This window comes from Lepisma saccharinum, chromosome 6, assembly GCF_977018435.1.
Source record: "Lepisma saccharinum chromosome 6, izLepSacc3.1, whole genome shotgun sequence".
Lineage (NCBI taxonomy): Eukaryota > Metazoa > Arthropoda > Insecta > Zygentoma > Lepismatidae > Lepisma > Lepisma saccharinum.
In genome coordinates, this window is record NC_139234.1 from 69,260,288 (window position 1) to 69,260,972 (window position 685).

Sequence of the window (685 nt, forward strand, 5' to 3'; positions counted from 1 at the left end):
CGTCGTCAGCTACGGCAGCAAGGTTGCTCAAATGTCGTGTGATAATGGAGCATTCATCAGTCTGTTTTCCTTAATGCGCAATTCTACATGTCAAGCAAGGTTCTTCTTCTTCTTTTACATGACCCTGTCAACAATATCCTGTAAAATTTGGACATCGTTTCTCGGGACGGGAGAATTTTTTTTCAAACAGCTATGCTATAGCGCCTTGAATAACGTAGTGTGGAAAACGGCACGGTTCTGCGCTCTCTGGCTGGTTCCACTCGAAAATGATACCGCATTACATGAAGCATTTCTATGAATGTGATAATTGCTATGATATTTGGTACAGTGGTCGCGATGATATTAACGAACATTCTAGACAGTCGACCACGTCCTGTTATCGTCATACTTTCGTTAATAATACGGGAGAAAAAATACGCGTGGAGTGCTCTTGGCAACTAAATTTTTGTGTATGAATTAGGTTCATTATTATCATCATCATTTCTTTTAAAGATATACACACTGAAGCATTTGTATTTTTTTATATTTACTGTCTCTTTTCTTCCGCTTTAAACTAATCGCGGCGATGATGATAATGATGATTGCATGAAACGACAAGGGGAACCCCACAAAACTTTCTTAGTGCCATCGACATGAGTGTAAGGAAACTTTCAAACCAATGGGACAAGCGACACGGGATGTTCAA